The sequence below is a fragment of the Macrobrachium rosenbergii genome, chromosome 9 (genome assembly GCF_040412425.1).
Source record: "Macrobrachium rosenbergii isolate ZJJX-2024 chromosome 9, ASM4041242v1, whole genome shotgun sequence".
Classification (NCBI taxonomy): domain Eukaryota; kingdom Metazoa; phylum Arthropoda; class Malacostraca; order Decapoda; family Palaemonidae; genus Macrobrachium; species Macrobrachium rosenbergii.
In genome coordinates this window covers 48,452,482-48,468,545 of record NC_089749.1, presented here as the reverse complement: position 1 = coordinate 48,468,545, position 16,064 = coordinate 48,452,482, and the positions used below count along the sequence as shown (strand labels likewise).

The following is a 16,064-nucleotide window of genomic DNA, read 5'->3' as shown; positions in this document are numbered from 1 at the left end:
AAACTATTTGCTGAATACAAAGATTTTACCTCGAGTCTCTCGACCTAGTTCCATCTGACTCCAAAAATTCTTCCATCACATCTTAAAGCATTGAAGCTATGAAATGCATATATGTGTCCTTTAAAATTGTAGCAGCCATATTTTCTGAAATATATATATATATGTATGTATATATATATACATATATATATATATATATATATATATATATATATATATATATATATATATATATAAATCATAAGGTAAAATAATATATATATTTATATATATTATTTTACCTTATGCTTTTTTTAGAGGGAGTGACTCCAAAAAGTCTTGTACAATTAAGTTCTTAGAGGCGTAGTTTTCCACCTTGCTTGCATCTCTCACCACAGTCGACTTACCACCAAGTTTTCGACCGTTGGTATTGGAATATGGGAGCCCTCAAGGCCAAGAGAGACAAGGTCTACCCAGTTGTGTGGAGTCGCCTTCCACCTGGGGTAACTACGTAGGCGATGATGTATCTTAGAGGTACCTACTGAACAGGACAATTCACCTGCTGAGCAATAAGGAGGTAGACAAAGCTCCGCCTGCATTGGGGATTTAGGGAGAAGTGAGCAGACCGCCTCTTTCTCTTGGACTTGGGAGCCCTCGTTGGTGAAGCAATCTTTTTGACCAGGAGAAAAACAGGATCTCAACCATTGTCATTTTTATCTTTTAACTGTCTCATCAAGGATGAACCCATCGTGCAGGAATCTCCCTTAACACCGGCCACTTACTGCCTAGGCTCACCATCAGTGCGTCGTCACCCTGACATGTCCTCTACAACCCACCTTCATCTTGTACATACTCCATCTAGCAAGGATATCTCTGTTTCCAGCTTTACTTTTCACAAAACGTCCAAATTATTCAAGTTTCACAAATCTGTTGTATTCTGCTCTCTGCGCGTGACCAAATTTTGATACTTACCACTCTTTGCGACTTACTCCAAATATGTTACAATCGCTCATATTTGGCATCACTTCTTTTCAAAGTTTGCTCCGCAATTTGAGAATTTTTTTGTTCTCATCTTGCTATCATTTTTTTTATTTAATTCATCGCGTGATGCACTGTAGGCATTACTTAAGGGTCTTTGCAGCGTCCCTTCGGCCCTAGCTGCAACACCTTTCATTCCTATTATTGTACCTCCTTTCACATTCTCTTTATTCCATCTGACTTTCCACCCTCTGTAACAGTTGTTTCAGTGCAACTGCGAGGTTTTCCTCTTGTTACACTTTTCAAACCTCCTTATTGTCAATTTCTGCCTCAGCGCTGAAAGATCTCGTAGGTCCCCAGCGCTTGGCCTTTGGCCTAAATAATATGTTCCATTCTATTCTTAAATTTCATTCAAAATGGCTGTATGAATCAACCTCTTCCTGTCTTCCGTCATTCGTACTAACATTTGTCGCTGCATCCTTCTCGTTTCTATTTAAACCTTCACATCGCTCTTTCGTCAGTGGCTGCAGCTTTTTCTGCCTGTCACCAGCTGACATTATATCATTTGCGAACAACAGCCACTCCACAGTCATTCCCTGGCCCGTAGTTCTGCACCCTCATCTGTCGTTCTCCTTACTGCTTTATAGATAGAATAGAATTTAGGCCAAAGGCCAAACGCTGGGACCTATAAGGTCATTCAGCGCTAAAACGGAATTTGATAGTAAGAAGGTTTGGAAGGTGTAACAGGAGGAAAACCTCGCAGTTGCACCACGAATAAATTGTTAGGAGAGGATGGAAAGTAAGATGGAAGAATGAGAATATGAACGGAGGTACAGTAAAAGGAATGAAAGAGGTCGCAGCTAGGGGCCGAAGGGACGCTGCAAAGAGCCTTAAGTAATGCCCACAGTGCACCATATGAGGTGCACTGACGGCACTACCCAAGAATATTAAACAGCCATGATAATGTAATGCACTTGTTTGGTTTGCATGATTTCAGAGTTCAGTGCAAGTAGGATGCACTGACTTATTTTTTTCGTTTGACGATTTCGTTTTAATGCACTGCGAAAACCAATAAAATCGAAGATATGTGTGGTTATTTGCTGTTAATAATAATAATAATAATAATAATAATAATAATAATAATAATAATAATAATAATAATAATAATAATAATAATATTAATAATAATAATAATTATTATTACACTTGTAAAACAGACATTTAGAAGAACTCAACTTCATATTTCTTCAATTACTAATAATCATATTATCATTTCTCACGGTTCATTTCTAGACATACTTTCAGTACCAAAGACCAAATGTGAGACAGTTGCACTTTTTCTTATTTTTTTTAATGGTTCCCGCTAAAACCTAAAAGCGTAATCCGTAGTTTACCTTCTTTGCACAGATAAGAGAGTGACGGGAGGAGAGATCGATTTTCTTTATCTTGGGCCTCGGAACGAGAAAATGGTTGAGGGTAAGTGGAAGACGCAGTTTATATATATATATATATATATATATATATATATATATATATATATATATATATATATATATATATATATATATATATATATATATATACATATATATATATATATATATATATATATATATATATATATATATATATATATATATATATATATATATATATATATATATATATATATATATTTATATATATATATATATATATATATATATTTATATATATATATATATATATATATATATATATATATATATATATATATATATATATATATATATCAGTATCTCAGAATTTAGCAACATTATTTATAATGATTATTTTTCATGCAAATCACTGGCAGTCATAATGGAGGAACTTGGTCGCAATTCACCGTCAGTCTTATTACGTCACAATTCATGTGGTAACAATTATTACACGTGATATGTCACATATCATTGAAAATATAAAATTACCTAATGACATTCTGTCGTATACTGTAGATAAAGACGACTAGACAGCGAAGAACACAGGGAGGAACCCTTTCTCTTTACTGCTATTCACAACGACCAACGGGGCCAGAGGGTCCACACTGACACATACATCCGTTTGGAGATGAGAGAGTTTTTGCAGACATGAAAAAAATGGATCAAAACAGCCTGTTTTGCAGAGATACAACGCTGTCTGTCAACGAGTTCGGGGATCTTTTAAAAATAAAAAGTATTTTTTCATCTAAGGTTTGATTGCATTGCGTTTTATACATACATGTACGTATATATATATATATATATATATATATATATATATATATATATATATATATATATATATATATATATATATATATATATATATATATATATATATATATATATATATATATATATATATATATATATATATATATATATATATATATATATATATATATATATATAATAAATATATATATATATATATATATATATATATATATATATATATATATATATATATATATATATATATATATATATATATATATATATATATATATATACACACACACACGTTAGCTGATCAACCTGGCACTGCCCAGGAATACTCTGAATGACAAATGATAAACTCTCTCTCTCTCTCTCTCTCTCTCTCTCTCTCTCTCTCTCTCTCTCTCTCTCTCTCTCTCTCTCTCTTCCCCTGTTAAGATAGTTGCTTCAGTTACATTGCATTTTTTACATTTTACATTTCACCCCGTCTCATTCCCATTTCCTATCGGGGCTGAAGTTGGAATTAAAGGGCTTTGGGAGTGTTACTATTCATCTCAGAGACCTCGAAAACTTTGGATTAGACACTAATACCTGTCATTTTTGACATTTTATTTTTCACCCCTTCTCGCACCCCCTTCCTTTTGGGGCTGAATTTGGACTTAAAGGGCTTCGGGAGTGTCACATTCATCCGGCCCCCCCCACCCCAACAGTATCCTTTTCCAGATAGCAAGTCATATGTATACCGAAATGAAGTATGAAAAATTCGTAGTTTTATTTACTAAGTCCATGGGCAGAACCAGCCCCATTTCAGGGAAGCCCCTCCCACCCCAACACCCTTTGGTGCTAGTGATGTTTTACCCCCACAGTATTCTTTTCAAGATAGTAAGTCATATGTATACCAAGTTTGGTTGAAATTACTCAATGCATTTCATAGTTATATATATTATATATATACACACATGCACATATACATTCATTTACATATATATATATATATATATATATATATATATATATATATATATATATATATGTGTGTGTGTGTGTGTGTGTGTGTGTGTGTGTGTGTGTGTGTAAACTTCCGCATGTTATATGATCGACAAAAAACCACTGTCACGGTGGCTTGGAGAGAAGAACTTACGCGTCTGGGTTTTGTATTGAATTTCATTTCCAAAAATATACATCATGGTACAAATGAAAACTGGAGATACTCCACTGATTAAACTCTCTGAGTATAACACTGACAAAAGACAAAAATGTGTCCTGGAAATCTTACAGGGTGAAAATGATACCAGTGTAAAATTCAACCTGGATAAATCGCCTTCGATTCTCCCGCGTTGGCTTAAGGATAAATCCTTTGCGACTCATTAACCGCTGATTGCTCTTTGATGACTGTAAATGAACCTGACCATTTCAGCATTTGGGTCCCTGCGGTGACACTGTGTTGAGGGTGTTTCATGCTTTCCTGTGTGTTGCGGACGTGTTGGGACATTGGTTTGCATGTTGTTGCCTTTCTTAGTTCCGGATCGAGATCTCAAAAGCTCCCGGATGGATAATGTAATTTCGTCCTTGCAAACTGAGACGCAGATGCTCAGTAGGCTACTGATGTTAGGGTCTCTTTTCCTGCCTCACTGATTTTACTTTATTATTACATTGTTTATTTTTAGTAGTCTGTAAAAGTAAACTATTGTGCCGATTTTGTCTGTCCGCCCGCACTTTTTCTGTCCGCACTTTTTCTGTCCGCCCTCAGATCTTAAAAACTACTGAGGCTAGAGGGCTGCAAATTGGCATGTTGACCATCCACCCTCCAATCATCAAGCATACCAAATTGCAGCCCTCTAATCTCAGTAGTTTCTATTTCATTTAAGGTTAAAGTTAGCCATAATCGTGCGTCTGGAAACGATATAGGACAGGCCAGCCACCACCGGACCGTGGTTAAAATTTCATGAGCCGCGGCTCCTAAAGCATTATACGGAGACCACCGAAAGATAGATCTATTTTCGGTGGCCTTGATTATACGCTGTACAGAAAACTCGATTGCGCCGGAGAAACTTCGGTGCATTTTTTACATGTTTGCGCCTTTGTGATCTATTATTATTGTTATTAAAGGTACAAATCAGAATCTGTCTTCAGCCACAGATCTCTCTGCCCTGTATCTTTATATTAAAACATTCGTAACACGTCACAAATACACAATTTGAGGACGTTACTTCTCCATTGAATGCTCACGTTATTGTGGAGCATTTTCTCAGTAACTCCTTCATTGAGATGTAGCCTTGTTATTTCTTTCTTAATTACGGTATTGTTAAATAAAATCAGGGCACTCGTGTTGACCTTTGGAATGAAAGGCCTCGAGGACTGTTTGCAATGAAACACTGGGGCACATTCGTTTTGGGAATGAATGTGAAGATTTTTTTTTTTTACTTGGTGGTATTTTCCTTCCGGCATCAAAGTACTAATTAAGTTTACTTTGTACGAGTTCTGTTTGTAGAGTGTGCGGCAGCTGGAGAGCTGTAAGACCTAAGGACACCGCTCCCCAAACTGTGTTCTGAATTTCAACGCTGCTTAGTTTTATTTTAGAGCTCAGATATCTTAATTACTTTGATATATTTTAAGATGTGATAAAATAATCGGCAGCGTTCGTCAAAACATGTGGCACGTTTCTATGTTTAAGATTTTCACGTACATGGAAATAAATAATATTTATGATTAAAGAGAAAATAAAACTTTTGCGAGAGAAGATATGAGCCAGGAGTTACCAAGCTCTTGATTGAACTTGTAACAAAGGTGAAATTCTGATACAGGATAATGGTACGTTTGGCAACAGCGCATTCACCCAAAACAACGACCGTAGTCTCTTCGTAAATTCGTTTCACTATAATACTCAGACTCACCCTAATTAATCAAGAGCCTTCCCAACAGCATCTCTGCAAACCATGTAGGAAACGGAGAGAGAGAGAGAGAGAGAGAGAGAGAGAGAGAGAGAGAGAGAGAGAGAGAGAGAGAGAGAACAGCGCCTGGAAGCCTCTAACCCAGTGGTTCTTAACCTTTTTCAATGTATGCACCCCTTTCAAATCAGCAGTCGGTTCTCGCGCCCCCTGAATTGCTGAAATATAAAAAATGCTAAAATACAAAGTTGGTATGATGTGTATTAATAACAAAACCTCGACGTGTATCCTATATTCGAGTCTGTTGCAATGTTGCCACTTCATTAGGAAATTAGTTATAGGTTTATCCATAGCTCAGAGCACTGCTGTAATAATAATAATAATAATAATAATAATAATAAAAAATAATAATAATAATAATAATAATAATAATAATTATTATTATTATTATTATTATTATTATTATTATAATATTATAATAATATTATTAATTAATAATAATATAATAATAATAATAATAATAATAATAACAATAATATTATTATTATTATTATTATTATTATTATTATTATTATTATTATTATTTCATTTTATTATTTTATTGTTTTAATTTCATTTTTATTTTTTTGCAGAAAAAAATAACATACATATGTAAAGATATATTTTGCTTTAATTATTCATAGGCATCCTCGCACCCCTTAGAAACCGTCTTCGCACCCCTGGTTAAGAACCACTGCACGGTCTAAGCCATTTTCGAATCAATGCTCGAAAATTTCTTGCCTATCCTTCCGTTCTCCAAAAATCATACATCATAAACCACAATTATGGGAACACAGTTACCCGACGGCATCTGTAGTGCTACACTGTGTATTTACATACATACTCTCCCGAAGAAATTATTTGGGCGTAATAAGGATATATGTGTACTCATAATCCAACACGTGTTTACCCGTACGTGAAGTCTTTGGTTTTATAAACTTGGGGGTTAGATCTTAGGATAGTTGTCCTAACAGTTATTTTCACTTGTATAAGGTATGTCCGTTTGTTTTTTTAATAATAGTAATAATAATGATAATAATATAATGGCTGCTTCTACGGCATTCAATTTATTTCGAGTCCTCTCTTTTCTTCCTAATGATAATAATAATAATTATATAATGGCCTCTGAGGGTCTCGAGCGCGCTCTGGCGATCATTTTCCAAGAGTGAATGGATTGACATGCAAGTTACATCGGTATATATAGCAGGCGGAGGTTGTGGGGGGTGGGGTGGAGTGGGTGTACTTCAAAAGTTGTCCTTAATGTTTCTGGGTCGTCTTCGCTGTCCACTCTCACAGAGGTGTCATCTATATACCTGTAGTATTGAGGAGGGCAGGGGATCTCACTGAAGACCCTTTCCTCTACGACACTCATGTAATTGGTAAATAGGACCCCTAAAGGGGGTCCCATTGCCGCGCCGTCAATCTAGCAGTAAAGATGTCCTTTGTGGGTGGTAAAGGGGGGCTTTCTTATTGCATGTTTCAGGAAGGGCTTTTAGGGTTTCTTCGGGGATGTTCGTCGACTGGGACGTTCGTGAAGAAGCTGTCGACGTCTAGGGAGGCGATAGATAATACCTGTAGCAGAGTCAATATTGAAAGGGTCCGTTCAAGCGGCAGAGCTTTAACGTTGCCCCGCCCCTTGTGAAACGTCATCGCAGTTACGTCCGGCCAGACTGCCGCTTGACTCCATCTCATTGTCATGAGCTACACCTTCCAGCCTCCATGCACACTATTTACGAATTATGTCGGGTTATTGCGCTGTCTTCGATTGCTACAATGTCAGAAGAAACCAAATGTAAAGGAATAAGATATTTCAACTCTGAATAGGCATGCAAAATCATTTAAATGTGAATCCGGTGTTGTGGTAGAACTTATATCATTGTTAACATCAAAAAGTGACACTTTAAAAGACGCTGAAAAAATTACTGTCCTCTCATTTGACGAAATGAATATAGCAAGTGAATGGAACTATGATAAAGGGAGTGACACACTACAAACCATGCAACAATATCCAGGTAATGATAAGTCGGATTTACACAATAAGTTGCTGAATATAGTAGCTGAAATTGAAGATGCAGATTATATCATTGTTGCTATTGTTCATGACTTAGGGCCTACTAAATATGAGAATGTGGAAGCATTTTGGTATAGACCCAATTAACTCAAATAGAATTTCCTTCAAAAACCCATGTGTAGATAGAGAAATATTCGTTTTTGCAGATGCACCTCATTTGCTTAAGTTATTAAGAAACCATTCAATGGACTCGGGATTTGTTTTAGCCAGTAGTAGGTATGAATCATCACGGATATTCAAGAAATAATACGGAAAACTGAGGATGAATTTAAAAGCTCATAAGATCTCAGAAATAAATCTTAATGTGTCAGGATCTCAAGGATAGCGCGTGTGTCTAGCAGCTGGACTTTTATCAAAATCTTGCGCTGCTTCAATTAGTTATTTAGGTGAAAATGGTACGTTAGAAGGTGATGACTGGGCACATACCTCAGACTTTATTCTACTCGTTAATACTGGCTCGGTGTCATGAACTCGCATGGAAAATACGGAGATGTCGAGTCACGTAATGCATTTGGAGTTAAAAATGATGCACAAACTGGAATACTTGATAGGATGAGTGAAATGATGAAAACAATGAAAGTGAAAAGTGAAAAAACAAGTCTTTGCCCATTCCAAAAAAGGGATAATATTATCCTGCGAAGCATTAAAAAGGCTGTTTGAGATATTGTGAAACTGTTCAAGACAGAATACATAATAACAAGACGGCTCAATCAGGACTGTATTGAATATTTTTTTGGCTGCAACAGACGAATGGCAGGGAGTCGTGATCACCCAAACGCCGTCCAATTTAAGTATAGACTCAAGAAATATCTGCTTGGCAAGAATTTCTCTCTGATGAGTGAAAACAGTAATTCAAGTAGGATTGTAGAGAATACGGAATGTGTTTCAACTGGTAGTATTTCAGGTAGGCCTAATCCATGTACATCATGTGATGGTTTCCCTCACAGTTCATGCAATGCATCAAGCGCAACAGGACTTTCAAATGACTCCAATCTTGCACTCGAATTATGTTTAACGTCTAAGTTGTTCAGCGATATTGAATTTCATGATAACGATGATGATGATGCAACAGCTGTATGTGATGAATATGTGCCCTAATTTTGATAACCCAGTGTCAGATGTAGGTGATTAGATTGAAGAAGAATCTTTAAGACACAGAAAATTCAACTACCCATATCTAGGAACAAAGGATGGCAGAACTACATGGATTAAGGGTGTCAGCCAAGGGAATTTGTACTATCCATCTGAACCCTTCTATTCCCAACTATTTATTATGAGAAAATTATTCAAAGCCATAAACGGCGAGGATGGGAAAGACTGCCTACTGAATTTGGTTTCGCAGCTAAAGAAATCGGATAAACTATCCTTGCCTGATGAAACTGTGCATTCCTTTGCTAAAATTAGTATTTTCTTTAAAATCCGTCATTTCAATAAAAAAAAAACTTGCCATAGAAAAAAAGAGAGCAGCACTAAGCGGATGTTAACTAAGAAAATTAAAAATACAATCGCTTGAAAGAATTTGTGTGTTTATGTCATACATAAAATTGTTCAAGTGAAGACTATCCGGAGTTGTTTGTTATTTGTTTGATCACTATATTTCCTAAAGGACTATATATTATATAGATTTTTCTTATGAAGTCAAATAAATGCAAATACCTTTTTTGTCATTATTCCCCGAAAATATTATAATCGTTTGATGCATGTATAATTATTACCTTTATGTATACAGTATGTGTCATATGTAAACTTATGTGTTCGGATGTATATTTATATGATATCGAGTGTTAATGAGAAACTTGCTTCAAATGTGTTCTCTGTATCATATTATTCATCATTGATTCCTTTGATTCGTTACATGCTATATGATATCATTCTCATACTCATAATATTGTTTTCTTTTTTGTGGTCAAGTCGTGCAAATGCAACTGCCTTTTTTTTTTTTACAATGTCCTATGTCCAGATTTTCTATGTATTTATTGTATAAAAGTTAGGATTCATAATTAGATTTGGAAAATATAATTAACCTATCATTCCAACCTTTGTTATAAATAAAAAAAAGTTTGTTTTTCAAAATGAGATATATATCAAAACAGCGACAGAATCAAATACATTTCTTGACAGTTATTTATAATCTTGATAATAATACTGCCTGAAAGAGAGAGAGAGAGAGAGAGAGAGAGAGAGAGAGAGAGAGAGAGAGAGAGAGAGAGAGACCAAGTTGTCATGTTATAAAAATGGACATGATGAGAATACACCAAACCAGTATATAAGTAAGCAAATGAATAACTAAGTATACATTAGTTTAACCAGACCACTGAGCTGATTAACAGCTCTCCTAGGGCTGGTCCGAAGGATTAGATTTATTTTACGTGGCTAAGAACCAATTGGTTACCTAGCAACGGGACCTACAGCTCATTGTGGAATCCGAACCACATTATAGCGAGAAATGAATTTCTGTCACCAGAAATAAATTCCTCTTATTCTTCATTGGTCGGTCGGAGATTCGATCTCGCGGCCAGCAGAGTGCTAGCTGAGAACGGAACCCACTCGTCCAACTAGGAACAGATGAATAATTAAAGAAACGTAAAGAAAGCTGTAGTAGCTGTGTGTGACTAAATGAGAAAGTGGGTGTTAGAAAAACATCATGCATGTGACCTATTTAAAAAATTTTATCGAACACACCATGCAATGGATTAAATGTGTAAAAACTAAAGGTTTCTTAGTTAATTCAGTAGGTAAGCTCGGAAGTGTAACGCTTGTGACGTCACAGTATTAGCTCCGCCCCACCACCTGAGTTGAACAGACCCAGTTATACTGACTCTGACCTGTAGAAGGAGATTCTCGGAGTTTCCGTAACAAGTCGGTAGGTGGCTGGAGGCAGTATCCGTCGGGGATATATGGAGTGAGGAGATCATTAAGCCTCTTTGTGATGCTGTAAGTAGGCGTCGGTAATGGCTTATAATTGGTTCAGGGGGTCACTAGGCTTGTGGTTTTTTACGGTGCCGCAAATATACCCTGGATTAAAGTCGCCCTGGGCAAGGGGGGTCCTGGGGGCATTTCTTGAGGAGTGGATCCTTTCAACCGTTCTATTGATATCTCGTCGGACGTCCTCGATGGGGTTCTTGCTAATTTTCTGGAATTTCGATTCGTCAGCCAGTAATTCTGCCTAAAATTGAAAACTGCAGTATCTGCAAAATTTTCGAAACTAAGATGTGCCACCTATTGGGCTCGTGAAACGCTAATACACAAGTTACTGTAGTATCAGATGATTCTTCAGTGCTTTATTTAGGGGAGTCCCATTTGCAGTAGCTGCAAGATCAGTAGTAAGGCAAGGGAAAACTGCAGTATCTACCATTTTTCTCATTTTTGTATTTTTGCAGATACTGCAGTCTTCCTTGTTAGGGCAGATTTGCTCCAGGTTCTGGTAGTATTCAGAGGTGCGGATGAGTACTAGGGCAGCAGCGTTGTCCGCTCCTCGTATCGTAATTCCCTGGTTTTCTCGTAGGTTTTTGTCTGTTTACTTCATTTTTCTGGTGAGGATACAGCTTCTGTATGGGGCATCTCGGTTAGTAAGGGCTTAACATTAGTGATCATCAACGCTTTCGCGAGGGGTGAAGAACATTAAATGTGATTTCCTTAGATTTTCCCTGCGAACCTCCAAAGTTTTCACTATAATAATAATAATAATAATAATAATAATAATAATAATAATAATAATAATAATAATAATAATAATAATAATATAAAATGATTAAATGATAATAATTTTTTTTTTTTTTTATTTTTTTTTTTTTTGGTCACACAGTCATCCTATTCGACTGGGTGGTTTTTATAGTGTGGGGTTCCGGGTTGCATCCTGCCTCCTTATGAGTCCATCACTTTTCTCACTATGTGCGCTGTTTCTAGTAGCACACTTTTCTGCATGAGTCCTGGAGCTACTTCGGCATCTAGTTTTTCCAGATTCCTTCTAAGAAATCTTGGGATCGTGCCTAGTGCTCCTATGATTATTGAATACAATTTCCACTGGCACATTTCATATCCTTCTTATTTCGATTTTCAGGTCTTGATACTTATCAATTTTTTCTCTTTCTTTCTCATCTACTGTGGTGTCCCATGGTATTGCGACATCAATGAGCGATACTTTCTTCTTGATTTTGTCAATCAACGTCACGTCTGGTCTATTGACACGTATCACCTTATCTGTTCTTTGCCTGATCGTTTTCTATCACTCCCTCAGGTTGGTGTTCGTACCACTTTTACTGCAAACTAGCTGATGTTTCTTATACAGGCTCCAGTGGAGGGCTTTTGCCACTGAATCATGCCTCTTTTTGTACTGGTTCTGTGCAAGCGCCGGACATTCGCTTGCTATGTGGCTAATGGTCTCGTCTTTCATATTGCACTTCCTGCATATGGGTGAGATGTTATTTCCATCTATTGCTGTTTAGACATATCTGGTTCTTAGAGCCATCTTGTGCCGCTGTTAGCATTCCTTCTGTTATTATTATTATTATTATTATTATTATTATTATTATTATTATTATTATTATTATTATTATTATTATAAAAAAAGTTTGGAGGTTCGCAAGGAAATTCTAAGGAAATCAAATTTAATGTTCTTCACCTCTGGCGAAAGTGTTGACGATCACTAATGTCAAGCATTTTTGGCTCCCAGGCAAAGCAGGGAGCCCAAATTGGGTCCAAAATTAAATCGTATGATCCTCACGCATAACGATTCCAATAATTTCCTATTTGTGCTTTCTGGACTTAAGACGTTCTTAGAACTTTATCAAACATTCACAGATATACAGATTCTATCGCTACAAGTGAAAAAGATAGAGAAGTTTATGTTGTTTTTATCGACATAATTTTCATGTGACCGAGATAGGAGGTTGGAGATCGTCTGCTGTTCTTTAGACCTGCCTGGATAGTCTTTCTTTCCCTCTTAAATGTCCTAATTAGGAGAGAGAGGATTTACACGCACATACATTGTGTGTTTATGTATGTATGTAATATATATATATATATATATATATATATATATATATATATATATATATATATATATATATATATATATATATATATATATATATATATATATATATATATATATATATATATTTTCATCTTGAGTGCCAAGTTTCACTTTGGGAATATTCCCATTCAGATTCAGCCTTTGCATAAAAATGAAGTGTTGGCAGCCTCTATGAAATATGGAAGGGGTTTATTTTGGAGCCGACGGCGAAAAAATGAAAAAAAAAAAAATCCTTTTGAGGTCAGGTGAAAACGTCAATATACGAAGGACCTTTCCGAGATGGAGGTCACTGGTTTCAAAGGGGAAACTTTCGTTTTTCTTAAAATAAAGTTATGTCTTTAAATAAGCATTTAATCTGTGGTAAATTTATCATCCACTTGATTTAAACTGTTACTGATTTGAACTTATCTTCTGATGGGAAGGTTTTTCTCTAATTAACTTTATATGCTTTTAATGGTAACCTTGTCTAAGCTAAAAATGTACACATTCACGCTCCCATTCACACATATATATATATAATTATCTTCAGCCCATTTTTTACTTGTTTTTATTTGTATATACATAATACAGCTTGCATTTTTCATTTTTTCTTTTTGACGTTATTTTAAGATTTTTTATAAAGTAAAATTTTATATTTTGAATAATAATAATAATAATAATAATAATAATAATAATAATAATAATAATAATAATAATAATAATAATAATAATAATAAAAACACAAGGTTAACTTTATTTCTCAGATTTTAAATTATTGCTAAATTCAAATTCTTCACTTTGTACTCATCAAACCTGGGAAATAATGTTATATTTCTAAATAAGTAATAAAATAGCTTTTTAGGTGATCACAAAACAATCCCTTCTATCCAGTAAGTACGGGAAGATATTTTTCATCTGGAAGAAATGACTTCCTTATAGTGTGTCTTCCAGACGCCCCTGACAAGAACATCGCACTTTCCTCTCTCTCTCTCTCTCTCTCTCTCTCTGTGTGGCTATGGCATTGATGTGGCTTGCTGGGCCTACTCAAATATCTCTCCTTATTGCCGTTAACTTGTGCTCTTTCATTCCCACTCCTTGTTAAAAGCATAATAAATCAAGTAAAAAAATGCGCCGAAGTTTCTTCGGCGCAATTGGGTTTTCTGTACGGCCGCTACAGCATATAATCAAGGCCACCGACAAATAGATCTATCTTTCGATGGTCTCGGTATAATGCTGTATGAGCCGCGGCCAATGAAACTTTAACCACGGCCCGGTGGTGGCCTGTCCGATATCGTTGCCAGAGGCATGATTATGGCTAACTTTAATCTTAAATAAAATAAAAACTAGAGACTTGAGGACAGAAATTTGGTATGTTTGATGATTTGAGGGTGGATGATCAACATACCAATTTGCAGCCCTCTGGCCTCAGTAGTTTTTAAGATCTGAGGCGGACAGAAAAAGTGCGGACAGAAAAAAGTGCTGACAGAAAAAGTGCCGACAGAAAAAAGTGCTGACAGAAAAAGTGCGGACAGAAAAAAGTGCTGACAGAAAAAGTGCGGACGAACAGACAAAGCCGACACAACAGTTTTCTTTTACAGAAAGCTAAAAATTTTTTGTCACACCAGTCTTTCTGAATAAAAAAAAAAAAAATGGGTGACTAGTGTTTATGGAGTAAGAATTGGTCGGTGAGAGAACAGAGAAACGTGTAGATGTAGAGATAATTCTCCCTCAGGGCTCGTCTCAAACTTCCTCATTAAACACAATAAAATGGTTGGGGGGTGGGGGCCGGTATTAGAATCGATAACTGGCAACACAGAGGAAAAATCGCCTCAAATTTAATGAACTAGCTGTCTGACTCTTGAGAGCAGGTCGTTTAAAAGACCCGAAAGAGCATTATACATACTATATAGTTGTGCATTTCCGCTATGAAGGATATTTGCCAATGTTAAGGATAAAAAGGAGAAGGCAAAGTTCCCCGTAGCGGGATAGTGCCGTCAGTGCACCTCATGCGGTGCACTGTAGGCATTACTTAAGGTTCTTTGCAGCATGCCTTCGGCCCCTAGCTGCAACCCCTTTCGTTCCTTTTACTGTACCTCCTTTCACATTCTCTTTCTTCCATCTTACTTTCCACCCTCTCCTAACAGTTGATTCATAGTGCAACTACGAGGTTTTCCTCCTGTTACACCTTTCAGACCTTTTACTGTTAATTTCCATTTCAGCGCTGAATGACCTGATAGGTCCCAGTACTTGGCCTTTGGCCTAAATTCTATATTCAGTTCAATTTAAGAAGGCAGAGTACATAGGTAAACTTGACTATTAGACTTCCTCTTTCCAAAATTCATTTTCAGCCTCGCAATATTCGGCGGCAAGTTTCGTGTAGCTCGAAGACCAGACATGGCCATAAAAAAGAATTTTATAGGCTTAGAGGAAAAGTATCTTTTAAATGAAGAAAGGTACAAGATCCGCTGGCACCTCAGTGATCTGAAGTAAATGTGCACAGGCCACTACGATGAACTTGATATAGGGCATTTGATCAGTGTCTTCAGAGAGCAAGTAGAAGAGGAATATGTGCAAATACTCTTGGGATCCTTAAAGTAGTCAGTTCAAGAGGCTAAAAGTTTTTTGCGGTTTGTCTTTTCATTGCCTCATTACTTAGTTAATATTTTCGCTCGTTGCGTCGCCATTTTATGTTAGTAGGACGTGAATATTGCTGGCATACGTTTCAATCAATTTCTGGTTTTATTTCAAGCACAATAAATTTATTCTTAACAAGAATTCGTGTATTTTCTCCTTTTTTTCGGCAGGTTTTTCAAATTACGGAACTGTCAAGGTTGGGCGTGTACATTCTGGTTCTTTGAGAAAGTTTACGACTGCCAGAA

At 36.1% G+C, this 16,064-nt stretch overlaps 1 long non-coding RNA gene across 1 annotated transcript in view; it reads left to right on the top strand.

Moving 5' to 3' along the window:
- LOC136841765 (uncharacterized) overlaps positions 1–2,426 on the top strand; it is a 255,318-nt gene extending 252,892 nt beyond the window's left edge. The window contains exon 4 of the long non-coding RNA XR_010854081.1: positions 2,365–2,426. This is a non-coding gene — a long non-coding RNA (uncharacterized lncRNA). The remainder of the gene's footprint in view (positions 1–2,364) is intronic.
- The last annotated feature ends 13,638 nt before the right edge of the window (positions 2,427–16,064 follow it).